The 20,677-nt window shown below is 46.3% G+C and overlaps 1 non-coding gene across 1 annotated transcript; it reads right to left on the bottom strand.

Annotated features, from left to right (window-relative positions):
• Positions 1-2,240: 2,240 nt before the first annotated feature.
• Positions 2,241-2,312, bottom strand: trnae-uuc (transfer RNA glutamic acid (anticodon UUC)). The gene has a single exon. It is a non-coding gene; the product is annotated as a tRNA-Glu (tRNA).
• Positions 2,313-20,677: the final 18,365 nt, after the last annotated feature.

Consider the following 20,677-nt stretch of genomic DNA (forward strand, 5'->3'; position numbering starts at 1 on the left):
ACGCTGACTACTCCACATCCTGGTGCTGCCTGGCTTGCTGTATTCTCCCAACCTCCTGCTTGCAGCTTCGGGTTGCAATATGTAGTGGCTCAGTGGTTACCACTGCAGCCTCACAGCGCCAGGGACCCAGGTTTGATTCCAGCCTTGGGTGGCAGTCTGTGAGGAGTTTGCAAATTCTCACAGTGTCTGCGTGGGTATTCGCTGGGTGATCTTGTTTTCTGCCATAAACCAAATATGTGCAGGCCTTTTGGATTGGCCATGCTTAACTGCCCATAGAGTTAGGTACATTAGTCAGAGGGAAATGGGACTGGGTAGGTTACTCTTCGGAGGGTCGATGTGGACTTGTTCGGACAAATGGCCTGTTTTCACACTGTAGCTAATCTCATCTGCACTACTTTTGTCACTAACGAATGGCAGAGTAGACTCAACGGGCCGAATGGCCTAACTTCTGCTCCGATGGTCTTGCGGGCTTAGGTATTTTTGGATCATTTAATTGGCAATGTGCAGATCCTGGCTGAATGAGTAGCAGTGTCTGCGCTAGTGCTTCCGCAAGTTGCAAGAAAACATGAACCTCTTCCCACACTCGGGCCAGCTGAAGGGCCTCTCCTCAGTGTGGATACACTGTTACCTCAGCAGGGCGGAGGAATTGCTGAAGGCCTTCCCGCACTCGTGGCAGGAGAACGGCTTCTCCCTGGTGTGAATGGACTCGTGCCTCAGCAGGGCTCAGTAACTGCTGAAGTCCTTCCTACACTTAGGGCAACTGAACGACCTCTCCCCCATGTGGACACACCCAATGGGCCAGCAGGTCGGAGGAAAGAGCAAAGCCCTTGCTGCACTCAGGACAGCAGAAGGGTCTCTTCCCCTCTGTGGACCCATTGGTGCTTCAGAACCCTTTTAAATTTCACAACATCCTTCTGATAGGATGGAGACCAGAATTGCACACAATATTCCAAAAGTGGTCTAACCAATGTCCTGTCCAGCCACAACATAACTTCCCAACTCTAATACTCAGTCAGAGGATTGGGAAAGCTTTCAAAACCTACAAAAAACAAACAGGAAAGAATGGAGTGAAAAACCGAATTTTTGAGAGTCAGCTTGGAAGCATCAATGAGAAATCAGCGGACTGGGTTCATTGGGTACCCATTCTCATTAAAAACACTATATACGTATTTCTCTTCTGCTCTTCGTAGTTTCTCTGTGCTGCAGTGTGTAGTGGCTCTTTGAAATAATGTCTTGATGCAGCTTCGTTGTGGGTGTTGGGATGATTGCTTCTGTAATTCAGTACTTGGTTTGTGTGTGTTGTTTTTCTGTCGACGCTCGTTTGAAATTCCCCATTGACTGTTCGCTCTACTGTGACATCTCAGAATGGCACTTTTTTTGTCGTTCGCCTCCTCTTCAAACCAGGAGCCCCGCCTCAGGCCATAGTCTCACTACTTGGAACACCAATATGCAGACTAGTCAAAGGCCTCTACTGAAGACTAAAACACCAAGTCGAAGATTCACGCCACTCCATTTACTCCATCCAAGAATTCCTGAACATCAAAGACACTAAGATAGAAGAGGATGGAATAATGATGTCCTTTGACATAACAGCCCTGTTCACATCCATTAACATCAACGTGGCCAAAGAAAACTGAAGACACTATTGGAAGAAACAAAGACACAAACACAGCACCAACTTCATCAGCAAAGATAACACTGTCAACCTCGTGGAACTGTGCCTTACCACCCACTTCATATTCAGTAACAAGCCCTACAAACATATCATAGGAACACCCATGAAACCACCAGTATCAGGATTCCTAGCAGAAGCAATAATGCAAAGACTCGAACAAACAGCCCTTCCAACGATCCAACCCAAATTTTGGGTCCGCTAGAGCGATGACACTTTTGTCATCAAAAAATGAAACAAATTTGAAGAAACTGACAACACCATCAACAATATCCTTACTGGCATAAAATTCACAAAAGAGGAGAACAACAATAAAGTGCCATTTCGAGATGTCACAGGAGAGCGAACAGTCAATGGGGAATTCAAAACAGCGTCTACAGGAAAACAATGCACGCGATGCAAGAACTGCAGAAGCAATCATCCCTACACATACAAACAAATCTGAATCAGGACACTATTTCAACGAGCCACTACACACTGCAGCACCCAGGAACGACGAAGATAAATAAAAAAAACTGAACAGCATATTTAAGAAGTCCGGGTAGCCTATAAACTCCGAGAGGATGGCTTCCCTGACCGGGAATCGAACCCGGGCCGCGGCGGTGAAAGCGCCGAATCCTAACCACTAGACCACCGGGGAGACACGGGCAAAAGCTCTCAGCTCTACTGAAAATTACGTTGCTGGCCGGAAATCGAACCTGGGCCGCGGTAGTTCGCAGGCTTTCACCTGTGCATCCAACATTGTCATTTCTTGTATCCATTGCTCCCGATGCGGTCTCCTCTCCATTGGGGACACTGGAGACTCCTCGCAGAGTCAAGTCACAGCGCTTGAGGGAACATCTCCAGGACACCCGCACCAAACAACCCCATCGCCCTATGGCCCAAAATATCAACCCCCCCTCCAACTCTGCACATCAACAAACTGACACAAGCAGACACAACGTCTACAGAAACCCGAGCACATTACTTTACATTAAAGACATCTGAGAAATGACGTCCAGAAAACTTAACCCTCTCAGCATCATGGTCGCCCACAAACTTACCAACACACTTAAACAGCGGCTAATGAACTTGAAATACACGATCCAAACAACCGGCGAACGAATGTTATTTACAAAATACCATACAAGGAAGTATATACTTGAACTCTGCCGCACAGTTCTCTGTGGCAAGAAATGCTGGGATAAGATAAGGAAGATTTTTTCAGCTAAAACGAATCGACACTGACTGGACAGCCATTTAAAATCAACACTGTCAGCCCAGGATGGAAGACCCGAAGGGATGAACAGTTTTCTTATTTCCTGAAGATTTACAAAGCTGAGACTGGGTTTTGGTGTTTGTTCCCTTTCCACTCCCAAGAGCCGCAGTGTTTGGGGCGGTGAGTTGGGGAAAGGGAAATGTGCGCATGAGCAGCGTGTGGGGCTATCTCAGCTTCCCCTCCTCTGACAGCGCTGTGACTTGACTCTGATGTTCTCACACACTTACTGACGCGAGACAGTGAAAAGATTCTCATTCCCGCAGATCGGGAATTCAAACCGAATGCCGGCTTCAGGACAATGAGAAAGATTAATTGGGGTGTGTGAAGAAGCTTTGAGCTGCATTTCAAACAGGTAGGTGGAGTCAGATGCGTCATCCATTGCGCCCCTGGCCCTGTGCGTATCGGACGCCACCATGCTGCAGATTTCAGACGTTAACACGGACATGCGCAGCAATGGGAACATTCACAAGAGGAACAGCCAAAGATAATCACCACCACTGCTTCCCTTCCATAGTCCCAACTTTGTGAAGCAGTATCTTGCGCTGGCAAATAAAACACCTTTGTCCTCAAGTGCCTGCTTAACTTCGATCACGACTTCACGCCCCTCACTGTTCTAGTCTCATTTCCAAATACTTGGCTCAGAGCCTCAAAAGCAGCTCTGTGGGTATCTGCTTGTTCCACCCTGACTGGCAGTGGGTTGCAGATTTCCGACCCCTCCACTGATTTGAATCTTAAAGAAGAAACCGGGGAACAGTCTTCCTTTTTTTTGACGACATTTCTCAACTCGAGTCCGCAAGATTCACAACCTCGTGGGGAAACCGCAATCAATCTCAAATCCATCGTATTAACCACTCGACCCACGAATAAAGAGCCATACTGACAGATTCATTTCCCAGGTCTCTCTGCCTGTGGAGCTGAGAAAAAGTGAATCATTGCAGAGTTTGTTTGAATCCAATCACTTCACTGGTTTGGAAAGGTTAAATATCTGCACATGCCGAGTCTGGTTGTTTCATCCCGAAAGATGAAATGAACTTTCAGTTAAAAACAAAAACAGAAATTGCATGAGCAACTCAGCAGGTCAGGCACCATCGGTGGAAAGAGAATCAGAGACAATATTTCAGAATTCTGTTTTCTCCCACAGGCACTGCCAAACCTGCCGAGTTTCTCCAGCAGTTCCTCTTTCTGTCTCAGATTCTCAGCATCCGCAGTCCTTTACGTTCGAAATTAAATCAATTCAGCGTCATGTGCGGGAATGAGAATCCTTTCAATTTCCCAAAAAAATTGGCAGAGATTTCAAGGCATTTGGAAAATAAGTAACATTAGGAAGAACATTTTCGCACAGGGAGTGGTTCGGATCCGTAAATCCCTGTCTGACCATGACAAGGAGGCAGATTCAAGAACACAAAAGGGAATTCGATGGTCATGTTCAAAGTAACAATGTGGAGATTTGCAGGGAGAAGGTAAGGGAATGATACGAATAGAGACTCTCATTTACTTGCTGTGTAGAACCAGCAGAGCTAAGGTGGGCCTCCAAATGCGCTGTGACCCGTGTTGTGATTCAGAGTGAACTCACAGTCCGACCAATGGAAGGTGGGTATTTAGAAAAAGTTTATATTTACACAGTCTCCTCACATCAGCGCAACAGCAAAATGGTTTAATTATCCACCAGTGGAGAGGGCCCTGTTCCTGGAGATGGGACAAACAGCTGGCTCAGGGATATCAGTCCACATTGGTCTCTTTGCTGCAAGTTCAGAGGGAGAACATTGGAGGGACAAAGGAGTGAATAGCGATCTGTGCAGGAGGGTGAATAACTGTCAATAGAGACTGTTCCTGGCTAACAATAAGTCGTGTGTAACAGCAGACTATGTGATAACAAGGCCTCGTGTGGGTGAGGTAGGGGTCAAGGGCATGGGGCAGTTCGGGTCCAAACAATATTGAACTCGATGTTGAAGACGGAGAGCTATAGGATCTCCAAGTGGAAACTGAGGCGTTGGTCTTCCACCAGGAGCATAGCTTTGCTGGAACACTGCTGCATGCCTGAGACAGAGATGTTGGCCAGGGAACAGGGTGGCGTGTTAAAGTGACAGGCAATCAGAAGCGCAAGGCCTTTTTTTGTGGGCAGAACCCAGCTGTTCTGCGAAGCAGCCACCCAGTTTATGCTTCATGCTACGTTGGGGAAACCACACTGTGAGCAACGAATGCAGTAGACTAGTTTGTGGCAATGTGCAGGTAAAGTGCTGCTTTACCTGGACGTTATGTTCGAGTCCTTGAATATTCAGGAGGGAGCAGGTAAATGGGCAGGTGTTACACATTCGGTGATTGCAGGGGAAAGTGCCTTGGGACAATGGGAGGTGGGTGTGGGGTGTTGCGAGTGAAGGAAGAGTGGACCCGAGGTGTAAGCCCTGCCCATTTCCCTCCTCTCATATATAAATCCGTAAAGTTGAAAGAACTTTCCATCGAATGATTCAGTGCCACGTGACTCACGAACTAATTCGTATTCATGTTCCGGGGCCAGCCTCATTATTGTGTCACAGCAGCTGCAGGCCATCAGCGGGGTCTCGCCCTATGACGTCACGGTACGGCTGGAATCCCCCGGGACAGTTTATCAAACTGTCCTGTGGGTCAGGGCAACCCTGCATCGGGAAGCACTGAGATGGTCAACCACTATCAGTTAACATGGGGAACACATCTCCACATTACACAGCCTCGAGGCAAGCTTCCCTTCGTTCCACTTAAAGTTCAAGAGCTCTCAAATTTCTTCCAGGTGTTCGTTAAATATATCTATGAGCACTTTGTTAACGTTTGAATTTTGCGAGTGTTGAAATTTTGTGCTTTTGGAGAAATCACAGTTCGAAAAAACAGAATGTGGGAATTTAGACTGAGTTTATATTTGCACGACGGTGATCTGTCTGCGGGTGCGTGATTGGAGCATCACCCAGAAGGGAAACCATCTCCCCTATTCAGTCAATGTCGTTTTTGCAGCTTTCCCGGAAGACGGCGCACTGTTCTGCACCTCGCCTTCTCATCTCTTTCCCAAAAAAACTTCGACATAAATATTTCACATTGATATACTGGCCCAATGTGCACAGTTGAGATGACACCCTCGTGGAGGTCTAAGTGGTCTTCTGTTGTTTTCTGTACCCTATGTTGAAGAGGGCAATGCTTGTCACTGGGCAATCCGGTGTCAGAGACAAGTTTAGAAACAAAATGGTTCAACTTTCTGCCAGTCGAGAGGGCTCGGTTCCTGGGGCCGGGACAAACAGCAGCAGGGAGACAGAATGAGAAGCAGCTGTTCTGGAAACTCTTTGCCGCTTGCAATTCTCAGAGCAATGTCAAATGTATTTCACACTGAGCAAGACTCAGCTGGTTGAAGACGTGGAGCGGCAGTGGCAACTTGCAGCGTGTGCGGCTTCTTGGACTAGGCGTATGGTTATCGTTTTACATTTTCCACTGCGAGACATCCCAGGTTGAAATCCTAAACGAGCCCGCGTTTCCTGATTTGTGCACGAGTGCCTGATTCATTTTCTCAAAAAGCATCTTCGCTAAACTCCGTTGGAGAACGAATTGGGCAGGAAGCAAGCAAGTGAATGGATGGAATATAGCGTTGACGTCAGTGGTCCCGTGTTTAAGGAATGTCAGCAGTGAAGCCAGATTGGAAAATTAGGACAGCTCTCCTCGGAGAACAGAAGTTTGAAATCTGGCCTGAATGAAGCTTTCCAAGTCATGCGAAGTCTAGACAGAGAAAGTAATGCAGTTAAAATGCTCCCACGCATGAAAGGATCGGCAACGATTTGGCAGTGTTTTAAAGTCATTAGGGGAAAAGAACCAAAAGTGACATTAGGAAGAACGCTTTCGTACAGGGAATGGTTAGGGTCAGCAAATCCCGATCTGACATTGACAAAGAGACAGATTCAATCGACGCAAAACGGGAATTCGGTGGTCATGTTTAAAGTAACAATGTGCAGATTTACACAGAGAAGGCAAGAGAATGATACGAATAGAGACCAACGTCGAACCAGCAGAGCGAAGGTGGGCCGCATGGCCTCCGTCTGCACTTTAACACATGCTGTGATTCAGAGTGAAATCACAGTTCGACCAACAGAATGTGGAAAAACAAGTTTATATTTACACAGCCTCCATACGTCTGTGAAACAGCATATTACACGACAGCAGTGGAGATCTTTGACATCAGTCTCGAACGTGCATGCCACGCACCAGACGAAAGGCTGAAGGGACCTGTGTAAAACGGGAACGTGCTGGACCCATAACGCAGCCGTCGATGGATTGAAACCATACTCTGCTGTTGCTCGATGTCTCCTTGAGCAGCTTCCTTTTGTAATGGTGCTGTACTCTGTTCTGTATCTTGCCTTTGCACCTACTTCCTGAGTGTCTGAATGTCCCATATGGTACCGAAACACTCGCGAACCTCACACCATTCAAGTAACGTGCTTTTTGAGGTCTGAGTGGTCTTCTCCTGTTCTTCGTAGGTTTCCTATGAACTGAATCGCAAACCCACTTCTCTGAGATGCCAATGAGCTGAGACGCATACCTTGTGGTTTCGTGCCTTCTCTGCCGTAATTCGCCTCGCCGGTTCGGACGTGAATGACAAGACAATCTGCATGTCAGAAACTGTATCACCATTCAGATACAGTCCCTTAGTATTCGGACAGATATCACTGATTGTGAATCACCTCAGAGAGAGACAAGTGTCAGAGAGTCGCCGTGGACTCGATGGGATGAACTTCCTCTCTCGGCGGGAGAATGATGCTACATGTTTATGCCATCCTGCTGCCTGTCTCTGGGACAGAGAGGCTGAGGGAGCAAAACTGGTTCATTTTTAATCGTCCCTTCCGTGTTGGAACGCCTCAGCTCAGGGCCATGGGGATGACTCTCAGTGAGTGAAGGTTTCACTCGGATTTTCTTCATCTGGGACACTTGGGGCTCAGATGTTAACTGCTGCGCGGTTGCAGCGATGTAAGCGATGCCCACTTTGCAGTAGACTTTCCGTAAGATTGCTGCGTGAAGACGAATTCTGAACACCAAGCAGGCTGCACAAAAATGTGCTCATATGAATTTACTTGAGGGAAGAGTCCTCGGTGTCCATTACTCTCTGCCCCGCCAGCACAGCATCTTTCTATCTCTCCGATAACAGACGTTTGGACAAATTCTGAACACCAAGCAGGCTGCACAAAAATGCACTCATATCAATTTACCTGAGGGATGAGTCTCCGGTGTCCATTTCTCTCTGTCCTGACAGCGCAGCATCTTTCTATCTCTCTCCGTTACTCACTTCCCACGCATTAGTGTAAGTGATACCTCTCACCCGAAGGGATTGGGAGATAGAGAGCAAAAGAGCGAATGGACTCTTCCCTCCCTCCAGAAAAGCGTGCAAGTAGAAACAAATTGGCTTAATTGTCCGCCAGTGGAGAGTCCAGTTCCTGGGGATGAGTCAAACATCAGCGTCTCGGGGACAGAATGACAAGTAGATGTTCTGGAAACGCTTTGCTGCTTGCAATTCTTGGAGCAAAGTGGAAAGTATTTCACACTGAGAAAGCTTCAGCTGGCTCAGAGTCTCGAGTGTACATTGCTCTCTGAGTTTATACTTGCACATCGACAATATGTCTGCACCACAGCACATGACAACTGCAATGCAGGAGAATGGCACAGCGGGTGCATGCTGGGATCATAACCCAGAAGCAAAACCATTTTCTCCTATTCACTCAATGTCGTCTTTAGCAGCTTTCCCGTATAACGGCGCTCTGTTCTGTTCCTTGCCTTGTCATCTGCTTCCCAAAACTTCGGGTATCTGAGCTCAATATATCACATCGATACACAAATCAAATTTACACAGTTGCGCTGGCACCCTTGTGGAGCTCTGCGTTGTCTTGTCCTGTTCTCTGTCGGTGTGTCCTGATCTCGTGTGAAACTTCTTCTCTCAGATGGCAATGAACCGGTGAAATTGAAACACATGACTTGCTGTTTTAGTCCATTTCCTGCAGTAAAGAAACCAACGCCCGTGCAACAAAAGACTCTTTGAAGGATTGCTGTGTCAAGACAAATTCTGAACACCAAGCAGGCTGCACAAAAATGCACTCATATCAATTTACCTGAGGGATGAGTCTCCGGTGTCCATTTCTCTCTGTCCTGACAGCGCAGCATCTTTCTATCTCTCCGTTAACAAGACTTTTGGAACAAGTTCAAAGTTACCCATTTCCTATGCATGACTGTAACTGACTTATCCTACCTCACGTAATAGTGAGAGAAAGAGAGAGCAGAAGAGTGAATGGGCTCTGCCTTCCACCAGCACAGTTTGCAAGTAGAAACGAAATGGTTCAATTATCCACCAGTGGAGAGAGCCCGGTTCCTGGGGACGGGACAAACAGCAGCGTCCTGGGAGCAGGGAGACAGATTGAGAAGCGGATTTTCTTGAAACTCTTCGCTGCTTGCGTTTCTGGGAGCAATGCACAATGTGTTTCGTACTGAGCAAGTCTCAGCTGCTTCAGGAGGTGGCTGCACCCATGGCTGATGGCTCGTTAGTCTGGGATATGATTCTAGCTTTGGGTCTTCCGGGTTCCAAATCCAGGCGAGCCATCATTCCTTAAAACGACCTGAGCAAAAATGCCCGATCAATTTTCACAAAAAGCCTCTTCGTTAAATAAGATCGGACTGCCTGAATTCGGGACGTGCAGAGATGCCATTGCAGTGAACACGGCGAAGGGAAACACGTGTTGAAAGTGAGAACAAGTATTGCAGATTTTTCGCCCGCGCAATCCAAGTCTGAATGAATCCTCCACCTGTATTACGCTCAATTCTGAGAGTGATACTTCAGGAAGCGGGGAAGTGAAGTGATTGCAGACGGCGCTGAACAGGTTAACGTGAATGGTACCGTCCTGAGGAATGTCAGCAATGAAGGGAGATTGGAAAGTTTGGGGCAGCTCTCTTTGGTGAACAGAGGACTGAAAGCTGATCTGATTGAAGTTTTCCACGTCATGAGGGTTTTAGACAGAGGAAATAATGCAGTGAAAATGCTCCCAGGCCTGAAAGGATCGAGAGCGATTTGGCAGAGATTTAAAGTCATCAGGGAAATAAGTAAAAGTGACATTAGGAAGACCGTTTTCGCACAGGGAGTGGGGTCAGTAAGTCGCTGTCTGACAGTGACAAAGAGGCAGATTCAATGGACACAAAAGGGAATTCGGTGGGCATGTTCAATGTAACAATGTGCAGATTTACAGGGAGAAGGCGACAGAATGAGACACTTATTTACATATTGTGTTGAACCAGCAGAGCTAAGGTGGGCTGCATGGCCTCAGTCTGCGCTGTCACACATTTTGTGATTCTGAGTGAAATCGGAGTTGGACCAAGAAAACGTAGGAAATTTGACAACGGATATATTCTGCTCAACAGGATACTCCATCACAGCAATGAAGGTGTTTTGACATCATTCTCCAAGGTACATGACACAATGCAGATTCAAAACGGAGTATTCCTTTGAATCACGGAGTAATTTGTTTACAGTTATTCAGTTGAGGTGAGCGGAGTTGCGCATTGGGAGCCACTCCAGTTGATAGGTCGAAGCCGTTTTCTCCTGTGTGATAGTCCCACCAGCACTCCAATTTGCTGTGCTTCCAGTCAGTAGATGTAGATTACTATCCCATACTGATACACGGGCAACGATGACCCAGCTGTGGTGACAAGCTTGTGAAGGTCTGAGTGCTCTTCTCCTGTTCTCTGTCGGGCTGCTATGATCCGAATCATCAAACCTCTCTTCTCCGAGATAGGAATAAACTGGTGAAGTTGCGGTGTGTCCCATGTGCAGGAGGCCCTGCAGTAATTCCCCACGCTGTTTCACACAGCAGCATCCTCTCGGTGAATTACGCTTGGTAAAAAAATCGATTGAACCAAATCAGTGTCCGCCACTGGATTTTACTAACACGGTTTATACAATTCAGGCTCACCATTAATGTTGTGAGGGGCCGTCAGATGGTAGTTTCCACTCCTTCTGTTGAATAAAGATAATTTTAACTGTGACAAGTGAGAGGAAAGAATTTGCTGTTGGTGGGAACCATTTCTATCTGAACTCGCTGTCACTCTGCTATGACAGAACGAGCTGGGACCTCCTGATAGATTGAAAGACAAAGCTGGTAATCTCTAGATTATGTTGTAAAAATATCGGTATGTTATTCACACTGCGCAGTCACCAACTGAACGAACCGGCTTTGTTTAAATCCCGTGATGAACAGTTCGTGTTTTACTTCTCACATTGCGGGGAGCTGAGCATTTACCCAAACAATGGGCACACCACCTCCCTGACACAGTGTTCACAAATCAAACGAACAGCAAAGATTTACGTGTGATCGAAAGTTTCCAGAAAGAAGATTTGACTCAACAGATATAGGGAGTGAACGTACTCCTTTCTTAATTTGAAATGTAAGAAGAGGTCTTTAGTGCGCCTGACGTGATTGGAACACGCAACCTCCCGATTTGGAGTCAGACACGCGATCGGTGCGCTCCAAGCTCACGGGAGGCCTAATGCCTTTATCCATGCTTTCGGGAAGTCATCACACGACAATGATTTTATGTTATGAGTAACAACGGAGATCAACAGTTCATGTCTGGTCTGTCTCTCTCCCCTCTCTTTCTGTCTCTCCAAATAATTTCCAACTCTCTTTCAATAAAAATCTGAAAGAATTGCGGATGCTGTAAATCAGAAACAAAAAACAGGAGTTGCCGGTGACCATTCCACAGAACAGATTGTGATTGGGAAAATGTCGGTTTATATGCAGGAGATATTGTGGGAGGAAGGGAAGATCAGGACAGAGCCCAAAGCGAAGGAAGAACTGTTGGACAGAAAAAGGAGTTGATAACGATCTGCGTGGGAGGATGAATAACTGTTAATTGAGACTGTTCGTGGCTAAGTAGTGTGGAGTGACTGACTATGTGATAACAAACCTTGGTGTGTGTGGCAGGGACGAGGATACTATGGAGTTCAGGCCCTAGAATTATTGAATTCGATATTGGGAGCGGAGGGATGTATGGTCCCCAAGTGTAATATTCGGTGCTCTTCGTTCTGCTGGTGCTGAGCTTCGCTGGGACAATACAGCAAACCTGAGACAGAGATGTTGGCCAGGGAACAGGGTGGGGTGTGGAATTGGCAGGCAACTGGAAGCTCAGGGTCTTTTTTGCGGGCAGAACGAAGATGTTCTGCGAAGCAGTCACCCAGTTTACGGTTCGTTTTCCCCAATGTAGATGAGCCCATATTGTGAGCAGCAAATGCAGTAGACTGGGTTACGGATGGTGCAGGTAAATTGCTGCTTCACCTGGAAGGTAAGTTTGGCCCCTTGGATAGCGAGGAGGGAGCAGGGAAATGGGCTGGTGTCACAGAGTTGCAGAGGAAAGTGCTGTTAGGCTATTGGGGTGGGAATGGAGGGTAGGGTTGATGGGAATGAAGGAAGAGTGGACCCAAGGCATAACTCCTGCCCATTTACCTATCTGCCAAATAGAGGAATTTGTTAAGTGAGTACAATGAAATTTTCAAATTCACAGTGTGGATGTACCTACTGGAGAGCGTGCAAAACCTAAGGGCCAACAACCCCAATTCTATTAACATTAAAATAGTGATTGAAAATAATATATCAGATCTAAAAGTTGTTCTAAATTGGTGGAAGAATCAGGTATTCGGCAAGATCTTTCAAAAGCTGATTGGGGCAGATGTTCGCAGGTTGCTGGAAAATGGGAAGCCTTCAAATATGAGATAACAAGAGTCCAGACACAGTATATTCCAGTTAGGGTGAAAGGAAAGACTAGTAGGTGTAGGGAATGCTGGATGACTGGAGAAAATGAGATTTTGGTTAAGAAAAACAATGAAGCATATGTCAGGTATAGACGGAGAGATCAAATGAATCCTTAGAGTATGAAGGCAGTACGAGCATACTTAAGAGAGAAATCATGAGGGAAAAAAGCTGACGTGAGATAGCTTTGGCAAATAGTGTTAAGGAGAATCCAAAGGTTTTTTATAAATACATTAAGGACAAAAGGTCAAAAGGGAGAGAATAGGGCCCCTCAAAGATCAGCAAGGCGGCTTTTGTGTGGAGCTGCAGTAAATGGAGGAGATGCATCAGTTTTTACCGTGGAGAAGGGCATGGAAGAGATAGAATGTGGGGAAATAGATGGTGACATGTTGGAAAAGGTCCACATTACAGAGGAGGAGGTCTTGAAATGCATAAAAGTCCTTTTCTTCCTCTCCAGTGAATCTGATTCCTGTGAGTGTGGCGTTGATGATCCGGTGTGTGTTTTCTATTTCTGTGTTTTTAATTATTACAAAGGTGTCATCCAACCATCTCCCATTCCTAGACGTGATGGTACAGAGAACACCGAACGGAGAATTCACCACAAAGGCATACAGGAAAACCATACACACAGACCAAGTCCTGAACTACGAAAGCAACCACCCCAACGAACACAAAGAAGTTGCATCAAGACCCTGTTCAAAAGGGCCACAACACACTGCAGGACCCCAGAACTGCAAAAAGAGGAAGGAGAACACCTCTACAATGTATTCGCCAAAAACGGTATACCCCCACAAGTTCATCAACAGATGCCTAAGGGAAAGATAATGGAATGAGGGACATGCCACAACCAAAAGGACTAGCCACACTACCATACATCAAGAACATTTCTGAACTGACAGCCAGACTACTGCGACCACTCGGACTCATAACAGCACACAAACCAACAGCCATTCTCAGACAACATCTCACCAGGACAAAGGACCCGATATCCTGCATGAGCAAAACCAACGTCGTGTACAAATTCCCATGGAAGGACTGCACAAATCACTACATAGAACAAACAGGAAGACAACTAACGATCCGTATCCATGAACGCCAACTAGTCACGAAACGACACGACCAGCTATCCTTAGTCGCCACACACGCAGATGAAAAGCAACATTGTTCGACTGGGACAACAGTACTATTATAGGACAAGCCAAACAGAGAACAGTCAGGGAATGCCTCGAGGCATGGCATTCATCCACAGATTCAGTCAACAAACACATCGACCTGGACCCTATATATTGGCCACTGTAGCGGACAGCTGGAACTGACAACCGGAAGTGGCAGAGACAAACCACTATAAATGCCGGAGGAAACATCACAGAAGCGCTTCACAGGAGGCTCCCAAGCGCTGAGGATGTCACCTAGACAGGGGACGAAACGTCTGCAACACAAGTTCCCAGGTCGGCGAACAGAACCACAACAACGAGTACCCGAGCTACAAATCTTCTCACAAACATTGAACAAAAACTTTATTTTACACCAATATTGCATGTAACTATTGAGACAGAATGTGCACTAATATGCAGTCTGCACTGAAAATGGCAGAGCATCTCCAAGCTAGACTGACGGAATTCTTCCACACATATGTGGTACAAGCTTAAATAAAGTCACCTTGTTATGATCTACTCAGGTCAGAAGGCTTGATATTTGTAAATACCCACCATGGCAGAGATAAAAATATTTTATGATGCCCATTGACTCGAGGTTTATGATTCCTTGAGAAAGTAGTCTGTCAAATAGGACGTAAATGCAGAGGATAATCACTCAGAGCTCTGGAATTCAGCTGTTTGCCCCGTGTTTGTACCAGGAACATAAAGAGATCCGGAGTTGAGTGATCTTTGCTCAACTGGAAGTGAGGTCTATGAGCACGATATTGCAAAGCAAGTGCTGCCTGATATAATTGTTGTCTACTTGTTATCACCGATTGGGAATAACAATCCATCTTTCTGGCGAACACAATATGGATGCTCCGTGAAGCAGTCACCCAGTCTGCACTTTGTTTCAACCGGGTCCGATCCTTCTCCCGCAATTCTGCCTTCCCAATCTCGTGTGCCATGAAGTCATGAAGCGGCTGGAAGTCTGAGGGACAGTTTATCAAAAAAACCTCCCTGTGGGTCAGGCAGCCCTGCATCGGGAAACATGGGATGGCCAACCCCTATCAGTTTACCTGTGGGACACATCTCCACATTAAACAACCTCGAGGCAAACTTCCCGTCCTTCTACTTAACTTTCGAAACTCATCAAACCGAAATTCCCCAGGTACGTTTGGAAGAATTTCTTCTGGATGTTGGCTAATTCTTTCTGTGGGCACTGTGTTTACGATTGAACATGGTGATTTTTGGAATTGTGTGATTCTGAGCGAAATCACAGTTCGAAAAGCAGAATGTGGGAATTTAGACAAAGTTAAATTTTCACAACGTCGATATGTCTGCGCAACAACATATTACACGACAACAGCGAAGATCTTTTGACATCAATCTCGAACGTGCATGCTACAGTCCAGATGAAAAGCTGAATACTTCTCTGGAAAAACTGCCATGTAGCATAACAGAGTGGCATAGCGGGAGCGTGCTGGGCCCATAACGCAGAAGTCATAGAGTCATAGTGATGTACAGCATGGAAACAGACCTTTTGGTCCAAACCGTCCATGCCGACCAGATATCCCAACTCAATCTAGTCCCACCTGCCAGCACCCGGTCCAAATCCCTCCAAACCCTTCCTATTCACATACCAATCCAAATGCCTCTTAAATGTTGCAATTGTACCAGCCTCCACCACATCCTGTGGCAGCTCATTCCATACACGTACCACCCCCTGTGTGAAAAAGTTGCCCCTTAGGTCTCTTTTATGTCCTTCCCCTCTCACCCTCAACCTTTGCCCTCTAGTTCTGGACTCCCCGACCCCAGGGAAAAGACTGTCTATTTATCCTATCTATGCCCCTCATAATTTTGTAAACCTCTATAAGGTCACCCCTCAGCCTCCGACGCTCCAGGGAAAACAGCCCCAGCCTGTTCATCTTCTCCCTATAGCTTAGATTCTCCAACCCTGGCAACATCCTTGTAAATCTTTTCTGAACCCTTTCAAGTTTCACAACATCTTTCCGATAGGAAGGAGACTAGAATTGCATAAAATATTCCAACAGTGGCTTAACCAATGCCCTGTACAGCCGCAACATGACCTCCCAACTACTGTACTCAGTTCTCTGACCAATAAAGGAAAGCATATCAAACGCCTTCTTCACTATCCTATCTACCTGTGACTCCACTTTCAAGGAGCTATGAACCTGCACTCCAAGGTATCTTTGTTCAGCAACATTCCCAAGGACCTTACCATTCAGTGTATAAGTCCTGCTAAGATATGCTTTCCCAAAATGCAGCACCTTGCATTTATCTGAATTAAACTCCACCTGCCACTTCTCAGCCCATTGACCCATCTGGTCCAGATCCTCTTGTAATCTGAGCTTACCCCCTTCGCTGTCCACTACACCTCTAATTTTGGTGTCATCTGCAAACTTACGAACTCTACCTCTTATGCTCGCATCCAAATCATTTATTTAAATGACAAAAAGTAGAGGGCCCAGCACTAATCCTTGTGGCACTCCACTGGTCACAGGCCTCCAGTCTGAAAAATAAGCTTCCACCACCACCCTCTGTCTTCTACGTTTGAAACAGTTCTGTATCCAAATGGCTAGTTCTCCCTGTATTCAATGAGATCTAACCTTGCTAATCAGTCTCCCATGGGGAACCGGATTCTGGGTAATCCAAGATGGAGAATGGGAAAAATATCTGGCTGTAAGAGCAGCTTTTTTTTTTGAGGTATTTTAGGTGTTGGAGGTGATTTCCTCGAATTCCAGAAGCAGCAATTCCTATTTTATATGCTGTTGCATTGTTTTGGAACTTTGGGAAAAAAAAGACAAAACAACAGCTGTTTTAAAGGGGAGAAGAGCAGACAAAGGAAGCACATGGTGAGGACAGTGCAGGAGACAGAGAGAGGGAGAGAGAACCTGCACAGTTACCGCCTTTGCTGTTTGAATTCCTGTATCGCTGGACATCGGAGTGCATCTGGGAAGATTAACAAACAGTGAAATTCACAACTAATCTTGAAGTCGATGGGTCGAAGCCATCCTCGACTCTCCTCTCGATGTTTCCTTTATCAGCTTTCCACTACACTGGTGCAATGTTCTGTATCTTGCCTTTCAAGATGCGAACTAAATGTCTCACACTGATATACTGGCACAACATAGGAAGTTGAGGTGACGCACATGTGGTGCTCTCCTGTTCTCTGTTCCCTTTGTTGTGGAGGATAATGCTTGTACCTGTCCGCTCGGGTGTGAGAGAACAATTCAGAAACAGAATGATGTAATCATCCACCAATGGAGATAGCCCGGGTCCTGGGAGACGGAATGAGAAGCAGATGTTCTGGAAACTCTTGCTGCATATAATTCCTCGAGGAATGTAGAATGTATTCCGAAGTGAGCAAGTCCCAGCTGCTTCGGGAGGTGAGAGGGCCCATTGTGTATGGTATGGTGGTCTAGGCGTATGATTCCCGCTTTGGTGAAAATGCTCCCACGCCTGAAAGGATCGAAAGCGAATAGGAAGAGACTAAAAGTCATTGGGAAGAGTAGGAAAAGTGATATTAAGATTAGATTAGATGAGATTACAGCGTGGAAACAGGCCCTTCGGCCCAACAAGTCCACACCAACCCGCCGAAGCGCAACCAACCCATACCCCTACATTTACCACTTACCTAACACTACAGGCAATTTAGCATGGCCAATTCACCTGACTTGCACATCTTTGGACTGTGGGAGGAAACCGGAGTACCCAGAGGAAACCCACGCAGACACGGGGAGAACGGATATTAAGTAGAACGTTTTCACAGAGGGAGTGGCTGGGATCAGGAAAGGCTGCCTGACAGTGACAGAGAGGCAGATTAAATGGACACAGAAGGGATTTCGGGGTGGTCATGGTCAAAGTAACAATGCAGAGATATACAGGGAGAAGGCAAGATTACGATACGAATAAAGGTACATTGCTCATTTTGGAGAAGCAGCAGAGCAAAGGTGGGCTGTGACACATTCTGTGATTCTGAGTGAACTGACAGTTGGACCAACATAAGGTGGCAATTTATCCAAAGTTTATGTTTACACAGCCTCGACACCAGCAGCGTGAGATCTAACTTCTTGATTTGAAGCAGCAGATATTGCGCCCCACTGAGCCTGATGTGATTTGAACGCGCAATCTTGTAAGCAGCAGGTAGACGCGCTCCCGTTGCGTCACAAGCCAACACGACGCAGGGTGAGGGAAGTGATCGTACTGCAATGATTTTACGTTATGATTGAGAACGGAGGACAACGGTTCATGGCTGTTCTGTCTCACTCACTCTCTCACTCTGTCTCTCGAACCAATTTGCAACTCTTTCTGAATAAAAACTGCGGATGCTGTATTTCAGAAACAAAAACAGTAGTTGCTGGAAAAGCTCAGCAGGTCTGGCAGCTTCTGTGAAGAAGAATCCGGTGACCCTTCCAAAGAGCTGGTGATGATTAGGAAAATGTCGGTTAATGTGCAGATGGGAGGGTGGGAGGAAGGCGGCGGAGTAAATGGTAGATAGGGATAGAGCCCAAAGTGAGACAAGAATGGTTGGACAGACAAAGGAGTTGAGAGCGATCTGTCTGGGAGGGTGAATAGCTGTTAAAGGAAACTGTTAAGGGCTAAGAATAGGTGGTGTGTACTGGCAGACTACGTGATAACAAGGCCTTGTGTGCGTCGTTGGGGGCTAAGATGTGGGGAAGTTCAGGCTCTAAAATTATTGAATTCAATATTGAGGACGACTGTAGTGTCCCCAAGTGTAAAATTGTTCTGCTGGACCACTGCAACAAGCCTGAGGCAGAGATACTGGACAGGGAACAGGGTGGTGTGCTGAAGTGGCAGGCAACTGGAAGCTCAGGGCCTTTTTGCGGGCAGAACCTAGATGTTCTGCGAAGCAGTCACCCGCTTAGTTTCTCCAATGTTGACGAGAGCACATTGTGAGCAGGGAATGCTGTAGTCTTGGCTGTAGAATGTGCAGGTAAACTGTTGCTTCACGTCGAAGGTATGTTCGGGCCCTTGAATACTGAGGAAGGTGAGGGAAACGGGCAGGTGTTCCAATTTCGGCTGTTGCAGGACAAAGTGCCATGGGTCTCTGGGCGGGTGATGGGAGTGAAGGAAGAGTGAACCCCAGGTGTAACTCTTGCCCATTTACCTCATCCCTCAAATAAATCCCTGGACATGGAATAACATTCGTTTGAATGATTCACTACCACGTGACCCACGGCTAATTCATATTCATGTTCCAGGGGCCTGCATCATTATTGTGTCACAATACCTGCATGCCATCATCGTGCATGTCCGATGACGTCCGGCCGGAATGCTTGGACACGGTTTATCAAAGAAACCTCCCTGAGTGTCAGGCGGCCCTGCATCGGGAAGCATTGGGATGGCTAATTCTTTCTGAGGGCACTGTGTTTACGTTTGAACATGGTGATTCTTGAAATCATGAAATTCTGAGCGAAATCACAGTTCGAAAAGCAGAATGTTGGAATTTAGACAACGTTAATATTTGCACAACAGCGATACATCTTCGCAACAACATATTTCACGAGAGGAGTGAAGGTCTTTTGATTTCAATCTCGAACGTGTATGTCGCACACCAGATGAAAAGCTGAAAACTTGTCTGGAAAGGCTGCCGCGTGGCATTTTTTGCAGCTTTCCCTCCTCACCTGCTACCCCAACAAATATTTGAAGATGTGAACTAAATATCATCACAATGATATACTGGCCCAATGTCGAAAGTTGAGGTTACACACTTGTGGAGTTCAGGGTGGTGTTCTTCTGATCTCTGTCACCTTTGTTGAGGAGGGTAATGCTTGTCCCTGGCCACTAGGGTGTTCGAGCCAAATTTAAAAACAGAATGGTGTAATTATCCACCAGTGGAGACCCGCCCGGGTCCTGGGAGACAGAATGAGAAGCAGATGTTCTGAAAACTATTTTTTTGATTCAGTATCACGTGACCCATGCCGAATACATATTCATGTTCCTGGGGCCAGCATCATTATTGCGTCACAATAGCTGCAGGCCATCACTGGGCATGTCCTATGACGTCGTGTGGCGGCTGGAATTTGTGGTGACAGTTTTTTAAAGAGGGTCAGGCAGGCCCTGCATCGGGGCTTCCCTTCCTTCCACTGAAGTTCAAAGCCGATCAAACCCCGAAACTCCTCAGGAATCTCTGGAAGCACTTTTTCCCGATGTTGGCTAATGATTTCTGCAGACATTTGGTAAAGTTTGAACACGGTGAGAGCCATCGGCTTCTTACCACGTTCCCGAATTACTCGACCAATACTTAAAGTATTGATAGTGCTATAAAAGCATCGTATGATTACGGCTGAGAAAGACTGTATTTCGCTCAGTCAGTTCGTGTTTCTAAAGCGAGACAAAAGTGACAATGCAAGTGAAACGAACGAAATTGAAGACAGGCTGCCATACCACTCTGTTTGTATCCCCACACAGGGGTGGTTTCTGTGACATGAGCGTGTCTGCAGTGTCTGTGGTCAGACTGTTTACAATGAATATCCCAGCCTTTATTTTGGTAAAGTGACACTGATAAAGGACAATTGCTATTTCAGTAATTGTAGTTTGAACATCTGCTTCTCATTCTGTCTCCCAGGACCCGGGCGGGTCTCCACTGTCGGATAATTACACCATTCTGTTTTTAAATTTGGCTCGAATTCGCTAACACTCCGGTTTCGTGATCTTACTGTTTTTTTCACATCTCAGACTCTTTGGTGCATTTAGTCAGGAAGTCCGGCTGTTCACCAAAATAGTTGTAAGTCGAAATGGAGCAAAATTATAGAATTAGGTCCAGATTTTCAGGGTA

This window comes from Chiloscyllium punctatum, chromosome 36, assembly GCF_047496795.1.
Source record: "Chiloscyllium punctatum isolate Juve2018m chromosome 36, sChiPun1.3, whole genome shotgun sequence".
In the NCBI taxonomy this organism is placed as follows: Eukaryota; Metazoa; Chordata; class Chondrichthyes; order Orectolobiformes; family Hemiscylliidae; genus Chiloscyllium; species Chiloscyllium punctatum.